Genomic DNA, 16,602 nt, shown 5'->3' with positions numbered 1-16,602 from the left:
GAGCTGAGGCAGTGATGCGGATGACTGTAAATATAGATGAAGCTTCGCTTGCTCATCTCCTGCTGTGTGGCCTGGTTCCTAACAGGCCATAGACCAGTACCGGTTTGGCCTGTGGTGGAACTGTCCACCCTTGCCTAAGGAAGCCGGGTTGGTTTTATAGTTCTTCTAGACATCGTGTTTCTATTCCTATTGTCTTTCCTTAGGGTTTTTTAACACTATCTAGTATGATCATCCCAGATTTCCTAGCTATGTTCTGCTAAAAGAAGCCAAAGTCTGGGTTGCTGGCTATGGGTGGTCCAGAGAACTGAAGAGACAGTGGCATTCTGGGAGGCTGGCCAGGGAAAGGCAGTGGGAATGAAGAAAAGTGACCCAAGGAGGAGAGTGAGCAGAAAGAACAGAGTTAGGCCTATTTGATCCAGCTGTTTTTCCCACCTGGAAATTCTTCTTCCTGAGCTAAATCTTGGAAATTCTGGTTTGTAAAATAATAGCAACAACAATTTTTATTATCTCTGTCCTTTGGGTATAAATATGACTGTTCCAGAAAAAGTAAAAAATTCAGATAAACAAAACCAAAGTAAAAGCAAAGAAAAAAGAAGGAATCTAAAATTACCCTTTATCTTACAACCAATCAATGTTTTGGTGTATATCTTTCCAGAAGTTTTAATGAATTGACATCTTTTTGAAATCAGATTATTTTATATAATTATCAGCTTTTTATTTTTCTGCTTACTCTGCTATAAGTTTATTTCCATGTTATTAACTGTTCTTCTACACCATCAACTTTACTTTTAAAGGCTGCTTTGTGTTTTATTTTCTGGATGGTTCAAAATTTTTTTAGCCAATCCCCTTTTGTTGGACATTTAGGTTGCTTCCAGTTTTTCAGGCTCATAAATAGCACAATGAAGAGCAGCAACTCTGTAGCTAAATCTTTACACCTCCTATGTGTATTCCCCTAGAAGAAGTCTCAGAAATAAACTCCCTGAATTAAAGCATGCCAGGTTTTCTTTCCATCCCTGAGCAGGCCCTGGGGAAGACTGGGTATTTCTGGAGGTCATGGCCGCTGAGCCTTGCACGAGGAGCTCCAGGACCTACCTGGCCCCCAGGTCTGCATGTTCCACATGCTCCAACTTCTCCTCTCCCCACTCCACCCCCAGGCTGCGGCTCACCCCAGAGAATGAATTACACCTCTCAGCCGGACATGAGGCCATTTATCTTCTGCTCTGGAATCCTGAGCAGATAAAATCTGGGCAGAGCATATCTATTTATTTAATGTATTTCTGGGTGGGCAAGCCCTAGCCCTTGGGGATCACCTTCTCCAGATAAGGATTAAGAGTTTACAAGGAGGTGGAGCAGATCAGGGGTGCAGAGCAACCAGCTCCAGAGCTCACCCCATGCAGGCCAGAGAGGGCCCCACTTTCCTGCCTCAGGCCCATGCTAGCTCCAATTCCAACCTCCCGAGTCCTGCCTCCCAGCCTTGGACACAGGGAGCTTTAAGGGTTGCTCCTCATCACACAGCTGAGGTTGGCAGCGAGGAGTCTGCTCCTCAGAGAAGGAACTGGGTGCCGACTTATGTGTCCAGATCGCTCCTCCTGTGGAAGGTAGAATCTCCCTGACCATCATTTCAGACTCTGGCTACCTCCACAAGGCTTCTCTGGTACTGGCTCTTACAGTCCTGTTCAGGCCTCCGGTTTGTCTGAGCTCACACAGCGATCCCCTCTCTGGGGCTCTATCCTTGTTTTAGGCTCAAATTCTACAAATGCCCCCTTGAGATCCCTCAAAGATAGAGGGTTCTCGTGTTTAGACCACCAGAACACATTCGCTGCCTGTCCTGTGTGTCACATCTTTGACTCTTTTCAAGGGTGGTGTCTCTCCAGATAGCGTGAAGAGCATGTGTCCTCTAGGCTGGAAGCTCCCAACTCCACTCATGTCTCCAGGGGAGCTTTGTAAATATGCAGGTTCCACGGCTTCTCTCCCAGAGATCCAGATTCCGCAGGTCTGGAGAGAGGCCTAGGAACCTGCATTTTTCACAAAGGGTGGTCCTTCTGGCTCTTCCCATCAAGCTGCCTTTTCTTCCTCCTTTTCAATTTATTTAAATTAAAAAAAAAAAAAAGCAAAAAAACATTTCACCCATTTCTCCCACCTCCATCCCCCGCCTTTTACAACCACCAATCTGTTCTTTCTATCTCCGAGCTTGGGGTTTTGTTTTGTTTTGTTTTGTCTGGATTTCACAGCTGGATCCCAACTTATTCCAGAACTAGAGCTGTCTTCTTGTCCCTCATCTCGGTTGATGGCGGGGTTTAGGGCATTTGGCCCCTGGCTCAAACAGGCCCAAGGCTTGTGAAGTAATGAGAAACAGATGGCTATAAGGCTGCTTCCTCAGGTAACCTAAGTTCAGGAGCTTTGGCAGACAAACTGGCCTCTCCTGGCAGACAGACCTGAGCTGCCATACAAAGCCATCCTCACAACCTCTCTGGCCAAAAGTCCCTGGGCGCTTGCTTGACCGGGATGCACAGGCACACCTCTGGCCAGCCTGGCCTGCAAGAGTTTGTGGCCAGGAAAATCAAAGCAGCCGTCCTCAGCTCCTGTGAACACTTCCTCTAGAAAGCTCTGGAAACAGCACACTGGGTCTGAGGAGAAAGGGCCTCTGTGGGCCTGAGGTGGGTCTGTGCAGGCAGAGGCCCACACACCACCCGTCCTGTTCTAATACCATCCCCTGCCTGGGTCCTACGTCTCCTGTGTCAGCCCAGGGGACTCAGTGGGTCAAACCCCGTCATGCTGCCTGCCACCTTCCCCCACACCAGAGGCAGGAAAGTGAGCCTCCTTCTTTCTCCACTAGGGCCTCTTGGGAATCCCTAGGACTATGATGGATGATATAATGGTCAGGGACCCCACAAATGCCCTGCTTGGTTCCAGCCATTCCTGATTTCTGGACTTTTGACAACAAAAGCAATTACTAAATATACAATAAAACTCATTCTCTATCTCAGTTAATGGCAACTCCGTTTCTTCAGTTGCTACGGTCAAAACCTTGGAGTCATCCTTGAGTCTCTTCTCTTAGACCTCATGTCTCATCCATCAGAGAATCCCGTCAGTTTCTGAGAACCCAACCATTTCTCATCACTTCTGCTCCGTCATCTCTTGCCTGGAGAATTTTGACAGCCTTCTACCTAGCGTCCCTGTTCCATGGACCAGTCAGGGGCCTGACAGCAGGGGCTGATGGGAATAGGGGGCTGGTCCAGGGTCACGCTATGGCACTGACTCCATAGGTGTCTAAGACCCTCCTATCCAGGTTGGATTTCATCCTGGCTATTCTTACCAAGAAAAGCAGTTCATTGGTCATCTAGAAAATTAGATTCCTTTTATATACCATCACAGGGTATCACAAAACCCAAAAATTCTTCTTCAGAGCTCAGGTACTAAGTAGGGGTTTGTAAAATCTACCATCCTCACAGGAACTCCTCTCCAGAATTGGGACTTTGAGCTGTGAGCCAGAGTGAGACCAGGGCCAATGAAGCCCAATACTACAACGCCCTTTTAGAATATACCGTGGGGTGATTCTGCAACAAATGTGATGATGTGACAGATGTGCATGAATGACATGGGAAAGCTGGATCCCAGCCCCTGAGGGACACTTGCACCATGTTCTGTCAACAGGAGAGGGCTCCTCCTAGGAGCTTAAACCAGGACCCATCTTTCTGTGGGATGTCAGGCTCAGTGTTGGATGATTGGGAAGAAATGGGTTTTTCCCGGGACTCTGGTGTGTGGGTATATATGTGTATGCGAGATTATACTCCCTGCCCTGCCTCTCTCACAGTCCTCCAATCTGTAGGGGACAGTCACCATCCCGCCCCACTACCCCGGCCCCACCTATACTCAAGGCCAAGGCTTGAAGTGGACCTCAGAAGGCAGCTCTTAGGCAGGCTTGTGTCTACTTAGTCTTGTTTCCAAGCCACTGCCATTGGACTGGATGCCCTGGCTGCTACTGAGCAGCCCCACATTAGGGCTCGGAGGAGCCAGGCCATCTTGTCCAAGTGAAGACTTAAGGCTCAGAAAGGAGGAGGCATCAAGCCTGTGTCGCCCAGCAGGCCCTCAGCACAAAGCGAATCAGAAACCAGATCCAGCTCAGGTATGTGACCTACTAAGGAAAAGAATGGGGAAGGAAGGAAGGAAGGAAGGAAAAAGAAGGAAAGGAAGAAGGAAGGAAGGAAGGAAGGAAGGAGGAAGGAAGGAAGGAAGGAGGAAGGAAGGAAGGAAGGAAACAGGAAGGAAACAGGAAGCAAGGAAGGAAGAAGGAAGGAAGAAGGAAGGAAGCAGGAAGGAAGCAGGAAGGAAGAAGGAAGGAAGAAGGAAGGAAGAAGGGATGCTCCCAGGCTGCAGTGCTAGAACCAGCAGCTCTTCTCAGCCCGACTTAACCCACGGCCTGCCCAAGCTCACTCCCTGCCAGCTGTTCCCCCTCTGTCTTCATGAACCCCCAGGGCCCTCTGGAGGTTTCTTCCCTCTTGCTGTCTTGTGTCCTCCCCTCTGCAGTCCTGTCGTCTCTTGGCTGCTGCTTTTGCAGGCTCCAGACAGGGGAGCAAAGTCTGGCAGGGAGCGCGAGGTCTGTGCTGGACTCAGTCAGCCAGGCTCAATTCCAGTCAGGCAGGCTGCCCTCCCCTTGACAGACTGCCTAAAAGGCACCACCTTCCCCATCCCCACCCCACCCCTGTTTTCTGCCCCCAGACTGTCAGCCCATAAATTACCTGGGGATGGTCGCTGACTCAGCCAGGAAGCCCAGAGCCCCCCTCCTTACCCACAGGCCTCAACCCCACAGCTGGCTCTCATTCCAGAATGCTTGGTCCCCTCCCCTCAGGAAATTCCTGGAAAATATCGGGCTTCTTGGAGGGGAGACTTCCTAACCACAGCCTCAGCAAGGAAGGGAACCACTGCAGCCTCATCCATCATCTCGCCCCCTGGCCCTCTCCCCCAGCTTGTGTGTTTGTGAGGGGCTGAGCATGGAGGTGTCAGTCCTCATAAAGGGACAGGTACATGGCCATGGAGAGCCCACAGGGGAGGGAGGAAGAAGGAGAGGCCAGCTGGGGTGGGGCAGCTGGGGCAGGCTGCTGGGAGGTGGGAATCGCCCTGGGCCAGGAGGGGTGATACAACTAGTAAGTGGAGAGGTGGAAAGGGTGCTCCAGGCCCAGGGAATGGCCTGAGCAAAGGCGAGGAAGTGGGAAGGAGCCTGGTATGTAGTGTGGCGGGGAGGGAGTTGGAGAGTAACCAGGCCGAAGGGGTTGCTGGGCAGGGGAGCCTGGGCTGATGAGGTGGGAGGCCGGGGCCAGGGCCAGGCCATGGAATTTGCAGCAGCTCTCCAAAGCGAAGGCCTCCAAGACTCTGAGCTTGAAAGCACAGAAGAGGAGTGGGGGTACCCCGGAGGTAGTTGAGGAGATGAGTCTGGGAAGAAATGAATCTTGACCAGTGAGCCCTAAGCCTGTGCAACACTCCGGGGCTTCCATGGGCTCCCAGGGTCTTCTCAGAACTTGGGGGTGGGGCCTCTGCATCATGGCGCTCCAGTCAGGTCTCAGAGGCAAGGCTCTTTGAGGGCAGGAACGAAAGAACATGGCATCAGGGAGCCCCCAATCTATGGGAAACACAGATGTCCCAGGCCCTAGTGCCCTCCTCTGGACCCTGGTACCCGCTTCATTGGAAACCCCATTAGTTTGTGAGGGAAAGCCAAGTCTAGGCTTCAGATAAAACACCTCTTTTTTTTTCTTTTTGGCTGCTTCCCCTCAGATAACAACTTTCTAAAGTACAAAAATTCCTCTCCAACTTTCCCCCCAGGAAGGATGGCTGGGTGATGTGACTGTGGCCATAGTAACAGTGTCACCACGGAGAGAAACAAAGTAAGCTAGCTGACCCAAGGGGTGGGTCAGATGACGGAGCCGTCCAGATGTGGGAGCCGTAGGAATGGGGTGCTGCTGAGTTTCTAGCATTTATTCACGTTTCCTGGGACTAGCAGTTCTTCAGGGCATGGCAGAGAGTCAGGGAGAGATGAGATCCGAGACAGAGAAAAGCAGAGACAGAGCGAGTCGGACAATCAGAAAGGAAAAGAGAAAAAGACAGGGAGGGAGAGAGGCAGAGTGGCACAGAGAAAATCCCTTGAAAGCAAGGACTGGATCCCAGTCCCTTGTGCATCAGCCGGGAAGGCGGAAGAGCTGCTTAATAAACGGGTGTTCCCTGGGGAAGGTGTTCCTTATCCCCGGTGTGGACTAAGTATTCCCTCGGCATGCATGTCTCTCGAAGCCCTTCACCCGGCTCCAATAAAACATTATGTTGACATTCTTTTTTTGTTTGTTTGTTTTTTGACTGTGCGAAAGTACTTTATTCATAAGTGGGAGAGTTTTTTTAATTAAGAAAAAGGTTTAATTTTTCAATTACAGTTGACAGTCATACACTGACTTTCTTGAGTTGTGTGTTGGACCATCCCACCCCACCCTGGACCCCCAACCTTGTCTACCATTGCACCGCAGAGCTGGGGAGGGGGACGGGGCGGGGGTGCTCTCCCTGCACTGTTTGTTCAAGGTCTGAAAGAAGGAGGGAAACGCTGCGGGCCAGAGGAGATGGGCAGATCCACTGCGGTCTCTGGCCTCTGGGGAGAGGCTCCAGGGCACTTGCCCCTTCTTTCGGGCCCTGCCGCAGGTTCCTGTCCTTTTCTGGAGCCTGAGGTCTGGGCTGGCCCTCCCCTGCCTCTGTGGAAACACTGCCTGATGAGAGAGGGTTACCTCTGGGCACCCCAGCCCCTGAGAGGCAGCGGGTCTGCAGGCAGGGCTGGTCGGCTAGAGGGGAAGGGCATCCTGCCTCATTGTCACTGGCCACGCTGCACTTCCAGAAATTCTTCCCGCCAGTAAGAAGAAAAAAGAAAAGCCTGGGCAGCCTCTTGGGCTGCCGGGAAGTGGGCGGCCAAGTGGGAACCAGGTTTCCCAGAGCTCTCACGGGCCTGGCTGGAGCTCTGGGGCCTCCTGCCTGGGACAAGAGGCCAGCTCAGCCCTGGGACAGAGGTGTCAGAAGAACAGACCAATGGAACTGGGCGTCATCATGTCCGTGTCCTGTCAGGCCTTGTTTGTGGCTGCAAAACAGAAACAGGAAGAAAGAAGGCCTAGAAATCGCAGGGCTTCCCACAGGCCTTACTTATTTAATTCTGGGGTCAGGGAAAACTAAAGCTTACATTCAATCAAGAGTAGTATTGCCTCCCCCAACCCATTTCAGTGTCTAGCCCTGTATTTGATCTTTACGGGGAGACATAGGAAAAAAAAAATAATAATTATTATTATTCTCTAATATAGCACTTCCCTAGTGTGTTCTGCACAGCACCAGCCTACAGGGGTAATCCTTGATAAACCAGATAGTTGTGCAGACTCAGTATATCAGTTACCTTCTTAAAGACAAACCCATGAACAATGTAAATATTAAAGTCACAAAGAAATCCCGAAGAGATGCAATTCACTGTGGTCGGCCCGGTGTTTCTCAAACTCGTTTGACCACAGAACCCCTTTTTCATGGGACACCATGTGTGTTTTGGGGAAAGCTGCGTTAAAGTTCTAGATGGGCAGTTTTCTAACTTTGTTCCAGCCAAGGTGTCCCAGGGGTGGTCAAAGAGAAAAGGGGGCGATGTGCCAGCTGGACTCTGGGTCTCCTTCCCATCCCAATTCAAGCAGCAGGTCCTCCATTCCACTTGAACTGAGTTGCCAACAATACATTTTTATTTGACGAAAGGGCTCTGCTGCTAAAAGTAATTTCGAGAGTCATTGCTTCATGGTTCTTCATAAATATATGAAGAAAAAGAGAAAAATAGGCAGAAATGGGGGGTGGAATCTAGAAATAAAAAATAGTGAAATTTAAAAAGCAATATATTAAACAGAATGGGAACATAGTGTCTGAGGAACTCACCCAGCACGTAAACCTCGGAGTGCTCTGACCAGGTATCGTGCCATCTCGTCCTAGTGTCTGGGGCTGGGTGAAGGGCTCCTACCCCTAGGAAGCCCCCAGTTTCATGGAGGAGGCAAAACTTGCTCACTAAAGAATGGCAATAGAGGCAGTCTAAGATCCAATGCAGAGGCAAAGGTGCGATGGTTAGGGCTGTCAGAGGGCGAAGAAGAGAGATTTCAGGAGCAAAGAGATGAGGAAGGCTTCTCTTTGAGATCTGGAATTGCACGATGATATAGCTCAGAGCCTGGCATGGTTCTGCTGTATGGAAACTGACATCTGTCTTCAGTTCTAGAGATTTCTTAGCCATTGTCTCTCCAAATATTGCCTCTCATTCTCTCCAATCTCTCCTCCTGGAATTCTCCTTGGCATAGTTTGGACCATCTCATTCTATTCTCCATACCTCTCACTCTTCCCTATTTTCAACTTATGTATCCTTTGTGCTGCCTTTTGAATGAATTCTCAGTTCTTTTTTTTTTTCCAGCTCTGTTTATCGCCCCCCCAACCCCCACCCACCCCGAGTTTTAAATTTCAATGATTATTTTTTATTTTAGAAGTTCTACAGTCTGGCTTTTGAAATTCAAAATCTAAGAATTCTAACCTATTCTCTGAGGCAACAATTCCTGGAGTGGTCAAGCTTAGGTTTCCCAACTAGCATCCTGGCCTGAGGTGTCCTGGCCTGAGGTGTCCAGCCCTTACCACTCTCACTAGGTCCCCGCCAGTATGTCTCACAGAAGACCAGCTACAGGAAGTGTGCAGAGCTAAGGGATACATGAAAATATTGGGAGAAAAGACTAGTTACTATTTTTAAAAATTATCCCACATTTCACCATATATAGTAGATACTACTATTACCATAATTACGGTGATCATTCTTATTCTACCACCTTTCCCTGTCACCCTGGGAATATCTTTATCTCTCTCTAAACCTTGGTTTCCTCACCTGAGGCTGCACTAATTGCTGCATTTGAAATTTGATTCTTTTCCTCATCAGTCCCTGAAGCCTCCCCTCCCCACAACCTGCCTCTCTTTCCCCTTTTCCTGGTCCAATGCAGGATCTAGGCTGGCAGAGGCCAGGCCCTGATAACAGCTGAACAATGACAGCAGAAGCCCCCAAGTCAGGGCGTGGGAACCAGCCGAGGTGATGGGGAGAAGGGCCGGAAAAGGGAGGAGGAAGCCCAGCAGCTGAACGGGCAGACATATCTGCCCCCAGCCCTGCCCTGGAAGCCCTGCTTGGCGGTGGGTGGAAATCACACTGTTTCTCTTGGATGATCCCTCCCGGGCCACTCATTCATTCAACAGCTATTTACTGGACACCTACTAGGTAGCAGGCCCTGTGCCAGGAACGACTCTGCCCTTTGGGACTGTCCCTTCAACTGCACAAAAATATTCATGACTATTACCTCTGGGCTCACATCACAATCCTGTGTAGCAGGAAGAGCTTGAATTGACAACGTTTCTTGAGAAAGCAGAGGCTCAAGAAGGTTCCACGTGGACGTGGTTCCATAGTGTAGTGGTTAGCATGTCTGCTTTACATGCAGAAGGTCCTGGGTTCACACCTCAATGGAGCCACGGTTCTTGGTCTACGGCCATGCCACCCTGAATAAGCCTGATGTCTGATCTCGGAAGCTAAGCAGGGTTGGGCCTGCTTAGTACTTGGATGGGAGACCACCTAGGAAGACCAGGAGCTGTAGGCATAAATAATAATTAATAATAATAATAATAATAAAAAGAAGGTGCCATGAGTTCTACAAAGGCACACGGCAGAGCAATCTTCACTCTCCGTCTTGCCCCCTGGCCTCAGGAATGAAATTCTCTGGACATCTTGCATGAAGGCTCAGCTGAAAGAGATGGATTTGCCACACCTGATGGTCTCCACTGTGTAGGGAAAACAACCCTTCCTGTGAACAATTGTGAAAGAAGCTCTAGCTCTCTGTCGATCTTCCTATTCTCTAACAAAGATAAACTTTTTTTAATAGGAATGGGGCGTGCCTCAAATTTATTATGGAAATGACTCGATCGCCCAGTAAAAGGCCATTGGGAACCTTTTCCATCTTTGCTGAAGTAGAGAAAAGATCTGAAAAATTTGATGAGCAATTTTTCTTGGACACTGCAAGCTGCAAGGTTTCTAATCAGCCTTCGTGAGCTGATAGCTGGATTTCTGCTGGACACCAGTCACTTTTCTGCTTGTCTGGATTTCACAGGATGTGTAAAGCAGACCCCAGAAATTTCTGATTTCTTCTAGGAAGAGTAAGCCCCCGCAAAGCCTCAGGGGTCTTCCTTCTCAAACTGTTATTTCTTCCCATCATCACCAGGCCATGCTAAAAATCAGTGTGTCAGGGAGCAAGGATGCTACATGTTACCCAGATCACAGCTCAGGCACACCTATATGATACACACATCCTATACACCTACCTATTCTATACTATATACGATATGCACCCTGCCTATACCCCACACACCACTGACATGTAGAGCACAAACATATACCTCTGTGCTCTTTAGATGTGCCTACTGCATACTCTCACACACACCAATACACACACACGTTCATGCCACATTTCTACTACACAACATATACTATACATAAATACTATACATTCACAAACACACACACATCAGCATACGCACAAATATAAACATTTCATAAATAATCTATTTTCTAATTAAACTACTTAAGATTTTAGTTTCCATTTAAACCCAATTATGTAATTCCTCAGCTTCCCTTGGTCTGTTCTTTTCTTTCTTCACGATTCTTATGAATTTTTCTTGTGTCAGCAAAAAACAAAAGAACGACAAAAAAATTTTCTTCCTATTACCTATAAATAAATGCAGCTGGGCATGACTTTCTCAAAATACCAGAAAAACAAGTGGAATAAGAACTCAGATTTGGGGGTGTTTACGCACGCTTTTTCTTTATGAAACTGTAGCTATGTCTTTGTCTATTCAAGGCCAGCTGGTAGATGCTCGGGGACACATACATTCCCTCTAGATACATGGCCCTAGGGGAGCACACATAAGACTTGTCCTAAATACTGAGTATCCCTAGGCATACTGAGCCCCTCCTCCCCTGGTCTAAGTCCTACCCACTCTTGCTGGGACAAGCTGAGGTTCCCCCTCTCTCAGATACAGTGCTCCTGGCCCTCTAACCCTGAGCCTCTGACCTTCAGGGTCAAGGCGGGGCGTGGAGGGCCTTCCAGGGTTCGTGAATGGCATCCCCCTGCAGTGCTCTTTCCTCCTCTCCCCTGTCTCAGACCTCCCCATCCTCCTGAAGCACTTCCTGGTCCTACAAGTTCTCACAAAGTTGTTCTCCTCTGAATTGCCTCACCTCACAAATGGATGTTTATCCATATGCTGGCACCTACCGGTCTCGTAACTGGGCACTGCAACTGAGATTTGGTCCTGCGACCAAGCCGGAAGTACTCCCTTCTGAAGCCACGCCTTTGCCATTGCCGTGCCTCTGCCAGACTGCTCTTTCCTCCCCCCTCGCTGCCTCCCACCCCTCGCAGATGTCACCCCGCGTTCCCCAAAGCACATGTGTGCTTCACTCTGAACCATCAAACTGCTTTTCTCACAGCTCTGATCAGATGCTGCTTACTATTGTCGTGAGAGTAAATGGTTTTTGTCCCCTCAATGCAGTGGTTTGTGGACTTGTAATAACCACAATACTTTTCTCCAGGAGAAGCCTCTCCCACCTCCAGACAACTCAGATCTAGTGTGGGAACTTCTGTTTGCCCACACTAAAAGCTCCCTGGCCAGGCCCCAGCTCCTGGAATGCTGCAGGCAGGTGCTGAGGACATCTGTTGATGGGGCATCAAGGGATGCATAGGTGACAGAGCCTTGGCCTCCAGGGGTTCCTGGCCAATCCTGCTGCCCTGGACTGGGCCCGAGGCAGGACACAGGAAGGCTCCCGTGGACTGGTTGCCTGGCCTCCAGGTACTTCCTCTCGAGGCATTTGTGTTTCTCAGGGCAACAGCTGCAGCAGGCAGCACCAATGGGGTACACTGGAGGGGAGGCTGCTCCTGGGCGGCCCTGTCACAGAGCCAGTTGGACACACTGCTCCCACCTGTGCTGTTGCTTCCAGCCCAGGGTGGACACTGCTGCTGCCAGGGACATTTTTTTTTCCCCTGGGGTGGGAAACAGCTGCTGTGAGAGCTGCAGGGTGATGTGGGAGGGAAGGCAGGCAGAGGGAACATGAGCCTCAGCATTTGAGTCACATCACACCCAGACAGACAGATGCTTTACACAGACAGACAGATGTGCCATCACGGGTGCTCATCAAATACTCACAGATACCCCTATAGAATTAGAAACCACACAATGGTACCTCACATACGGCCCCCTCTACAAGGAGTTCGGACAAAACCAGTACTAAAAGAGACTGAAATGGTTCCAGACAATGGAGGCAGAAAAGACAGCAACCAAAGGAAGAACAGGAAAAACTGTGCCTTTACCAGTGGGAAAAGCCTCAGATGCTACTGTTTCCAGCCCAGCTAAAACTAGGGACTTTAAGGACTGTTTTTAATCTTCTCTGAACCCCAGAACCCAAAGCCCGGAGTTCAGTGTGGTCAGCCTCACCAGCAGCCCCGAGAGGCACATGGAAGGAAAAATGTTGGATTGGGACTTAGGAGGTCTGGGGTCTCTAAGCTCAGCCAGCACCAACTGGGCAACCTTGAACCTCTCTGTGCAAAAGGCAGTTCCAGCTTTGAAATTATGTAAAAGGGATGGGGCAAGGTGAGAAGAAGGGGCGGTGGAGAATGAGAGCTTAGGGAGGGAGACCCTCTGACTCTCAAGTCTGGGAATTACAGAGAAGGTCATAGACAGCACCTCGAAGCCCTCCCAGAGAGGGAAGAGGACAGGTGGGACGGAGCCAGGGAGAAGGCGGCGCAGCACGGCCTCAGAGAACAAGCCTGGAAGGGAGGTCAGGAGGCCAGGCTCTCCCTCCACTGGACTAAGAGGCCACGTCCTGTGGCAAGCCTTTCCAACCCCCACGCTCACAAGCCCAGCCTGGGTGTGCCACCCCATCAGCGCTTCCAGCAAGCTTGCCCCTGTCTGAGAACCAGACTCTGAGTCTTGTGCAGATGATTCAGTGAGATGATACGTGGAAAGGGCTTAAATGTGCACCTGGCAGGATGATGTCGGCAATCATCATTGTTGTCCTTACACCTAAAATTGCACGTCTCTCTTGCATTTCCAGTGACTTATCTGTCCCCACACTAGATTGAGAATTTCCTGAAGTGAGGACGACATCTTTTTTGTCCACGGCTCTACCTTAAATACCACAGTGCTGGGCACAGAGTAGTTGGCAGACTGAACTTCCTGTTGGGTGCCGGCCCGGAGCTGAGTTGGTAGAAGGGTCCTGAGGGAGGCCGCCATGCTGCTGGGCTTCTTCCTTCCCAAGCCCCTTCTCCACTCCCCTCGTCCCCGCAACTTCACTGCTCATTGATCCCTGTTGTGCTTCCCATGGGCAAGTCAGGGAAGATGGGACCACTCAAGGCCTCCTTTCCCGGACCAGTTTCCCTAGAGCCCTGAGCCCTGGTTCGGGCTCTCTGTGCTTGGCTTCCAGCAACCCTCCCGGCATCTCCATCCCTACAGGAGCTTCTGCCCCAATGAAATACTTGATGAGCACTGTCCTCCCTCGCATGTGAATAAGGCTCGGTGACTTCAGTGGACTTAATGCAGAGCCAGGACCAGCATGGGAGCAGACAGAGTGGCAAGGATGGGCACCATTGCCACCCTAGAGGGAGAGGTGAGCTCCCACCCTCAGGGAGGGTCCAGTCTGCTCGGGGTGTCTATCCTGAGGGACTTGATGCTGCAGTGTGAAAAATGATAACACGATAATAATGATCTAGGAGCAACTCAAGAGCTTCTGTTGCTTTTTTTTTTGAGCATTTCTTCTATCTGGGCGATCGCTACACTACTTATTTACAAGCCTGATCTCCTTTTATCTTCATAGCAACTCTGTCTTCATCACTGCTTTAAAGACAACCTCACCAAGGCTCAGAAAGGTCAAGCCCTGTGCCTGTGACTACACTGTAAGTGTTGCGCTCGGGACTAGATTCCAGGGCCACCTGCCATGAGAGTCTATTCTGTACCCTGGCAATGGCAATTCTGCTTTTGAGGTGTTGGGGTTCTTTGGCCATTTATTAGCATGTCTCCCATCATTTGCTTCCTTGATTTGACCAGCAATCTCACACAGTGGATTGTCCCCGTTTTGCAGTTGATGAAACCGAGACTCAGATTATCCCAAGGACCAATGATTATCCCAAGGTCAACCTTCCAGGAAGTGGCAGCATCAGGACGAGTACCCCAGCCTGAGTCTAAATCACATATTTCTTCTCTCTGCCAAGATTCTCATCCACAGAGAGGAGAACATGAAGCAAGCTTCCCTGCCAGAAAGGCTGTTGACTCTTGGGCCATTTTGACTTCCTCTCATACCCTGAACACAGGAAGAGGAAGAGGAGGAAAAGAAGAGAGGAAGGAAGGAAGGGAGGGGAAAAATACTTCAAATTTTTTTATCTGTTTCCATGTTATATAATTTACAGTTCCTGTCTTATCACGGTCCTCTGGACGCAGGATGTTTGTTCCGTCCTTCAAAGTATAGCAGTGAGAGCTATAATATTTGGTTTCCTCATCAATGTACAATTGGGTTATTTCTTATCTTTATGCAATGGTTTCTACATACTTTGTGTCCTTTTCAGAGACTATTATTTGGTATAACCCAACATTTTATGTTAGCTTAAAATGATTCACTGGACTGTCACCAAGGAAGAGCTTATGAAGGAAGCCATAAAGGCCCATAGAATTTTGCAATCTGCTTTTTACATTTAATATATTTTGAACATAATTCCAGGTTAATCGACATAAATCTGCGTTATTTTCCTTCTTTTTGGTAAATAGTTAAATTTTTTTTTCAATATATGTCAGATACAACAAAAATGCTGGGATACTAAGTTTGAAAAAATTTTACCTATACATACACTTATTTAACCACTACCCAGATCAGGATATTGAACATTTCCAACATTCCAGAAGTTTTCCTCATCTCCTTCCTGTCAATGCCTCCCCATCCCCTTAAGCAACTGTTCTGACCTCTATTACCTTAGATTAGTTTTGCCTGTTTTGGAATTACATCTAAATGGAATCATACATTATGCCCTCTTTTATGATTGGCTTCTTTCACTCTGTTTTTTTTTTTTTTTTTTTTTTTTTGAGGTTTATCCATGTAGTTGCATGAATCGGGAGCTCATTCTTTTTAATTGCTGTGTAAATTTCCATGTTATAAGTATAGCACAATTTGTTGATCTATTTTTCTGTTGACGTATATTTAGAAATGCAGATTAAAACCACATTCATTAAAAACGCCAGAATGAAGCAGGCTGACTACTAAGCATTAGAGCAGATGGTTGGAGAGCAGATGGAACTCCCATAAACCGCCGGTGGCAGTGTTTGTTGGGACAATCACTGTTTAGCAGCATCAACTCAATTGTCCCCATATCCTTTGACCCAGCGATTCCATCTTGGGTATATATCCAGTAGAAGACGTGCTTCTGTCTGCCAAAAGACACGTTCCAGAATGTTCATGGCAGGTTCGTTAGTGGTTCCATCACTGTGTAGTGGCTGCCAAGTTGTGTGAATGTCCCAGACTCCCTTGGACTGGTATCTGTTCCAAGCAAGGCTGAGGTAAGCATCCTTATACACAAGCCTTGTAGGAACTTATTGTTATTCCCTTAGGATCAATTCCTAGAAGGATTGCTGAGTCAGAACGTATGTACATCTTTAGGGTCTAAGACCCACATAGCTAAGTTGTCCCTAGAAGGGTTGCATCAGTTCCCCTCCCATTGGTCACATGGGCCTGTGATTGCCATGCTTCCACAAACCCAGAGGTCATTCCCTGCTTAAACACGCCCCACTCCCTCCCCAGAGCCCAGAGAGCCTTGGCTTTCCTGGCTCCTGGCCATGAAAGGAAGGAAGGTTTGGGGTAAACATGCTGGATAGCACAATGGACACAGTTCTCAGGGCCAGGCTGTTGGGGTCACAGGGCCAGCACCCGCCTTCTGCCTGCTGAGCTTGGGCTTATCAGAGCGGCCTCTGGGGCCAGAGTGTCCACTGGTGTTGGTGGCCTCCCAGAGGCCGAACACAGAAAGCGGTGGCTTCAGCACATAACTGACCAGCTGCACTGGCCTAAGATGCAAGCCAGTCCAAGAAGGGAATGTCAGTGGGGAGTCCTTTCTCCTCCTCAGCCCTTCAGCTGGGCACTGGGCCTCTTACTGAGCCTCTGTCAGCTTTCCCTTCCTCAGACACCCAGAAGGTGTCCTGATGTTCATGCAGGCAGTGGTGTGTGCAAGGCATGGGGCGGGGAGGGGGGTGGTCAAATGGCCCAAGTGTCAACTGTCTTCCTCCTCTTTGTGATCAGGACAGGATCTAGCTGATGTGATGTGAAGACCCCCAAGAAGTCCCAAGTAAGACAGTGACAGTGCCTCAAACACCCCCATTGTACCACTGCCTTTGTTTTCGAGACTGCCCCACCTGCCTATCCACCCAGGGAGCGACAGAGTCAGCGCAAGCGAGGGAAATTATGAGACCCCTTTCTCCTAGCAGGAAAGGGGAAGGAAGGTCACAGGAAGCCAGCTTCCCCAACTT

General features: G+C 49.2%; 1 pseudogene; it reads left to right on the top strand.

Annotated features, from left to right (window-relative positions):
- The first annotated feature begins 9,540 nt into the window (after window positions 1–9,540).
- Window positions 9,541–9,656, top strand: LOC120622482 (uncharacterized; annotated as a pseudogene).
- The last annotated feature ends 6,946 nt before the right edge of the window (window positions 9,657–16,602 follow it).

This window comes from Pteropus medius, unplaced genomic scaffold (assembly GCF_902729225.1).
Source record: "Pteropus medius unplaced genomic scaffold, Ma_sr-lr_union100, whole genome shotgun sequence".
NCBI lineage: Eukaryota > Metazoa > Chordata > Mammalia > Chiroptera > Pteropodidae > Pteropus > Pteropus medius.
This window is presented reverse-complemented; position numbering and strand designations above follow the sequence as displayed.